The following is a 631-nucleotide window of genomic DNA, read 5'->3' on the forward strand; positions in this document are numbered from 1 at the left end:
GGAGGGGGCGGTTGGCACGGCACGGCCTGAGCTCCGCGAGGAGCAGCATCCCGCTGCACGGATGCCTTAATAAAGGGCTTTTTACTTGTCTGCGATGAATTGCGTTTATTTACGCTGCTTTTTGTTTGTTTCCCGGCTGGGGCACGTGTATGTGTGTGTTTTTCTTCCTCCTGCCCTCAGCAGAGGATAGCTGTGTTGGCAGGGATGCAGGCGTTCCCTCCCTGCCCGCGGCCGGTGAGGCTGCAGGGTGGGGAGAGCCGTGCCGTGCTGTCCCTCGGAGCCGCTGTGTGGGCGCTGGGTTGTGTCAGTCGTAGGAGGTGAGCGTCAAAGGAAGCGGGTCCGACTGCCGGAGCTCTGCAATCCGGGTGCTGAATGCTTGGTTTCTTGGAAGAGAAAGGAAAAATAGCAAAACGGGCAGCCCTTGTGCGGTCAGAACAACGCAGTGCCTTTCCGTGGTGAACCGTTTTCTTTTGCCTTCTGCTACTGAGGATGAAGAACCGCCGTATTCCCTCTGAAATAGTTTCACATGCTTTGTCGGGTTCTGTTGAATGTTTATCCCAGCAACGCAAATAATTCCTGTTCCATAAGTACCCTCACAAACAATGCAATTTATTATCAGGTACATTATGTT

The sequence above is a fragment of the Meleagris gallopavo genome, chromosome 7, assembly GCF_000146605.3.
Source record: "Meleagris gallopavo isolate NT-WF06-2002-E0010 breed Aviagen turkey brand Nicholas breeding stock chromosome 7, Turkey_5.1, whole genome shotgun sequence".
NCBI classification, from domain to species: Eukaryota; Metazoa; Chordata; class Aves; order Galliformes; family Phasianidae; genus Meleagris; species Meleagris gallopavo.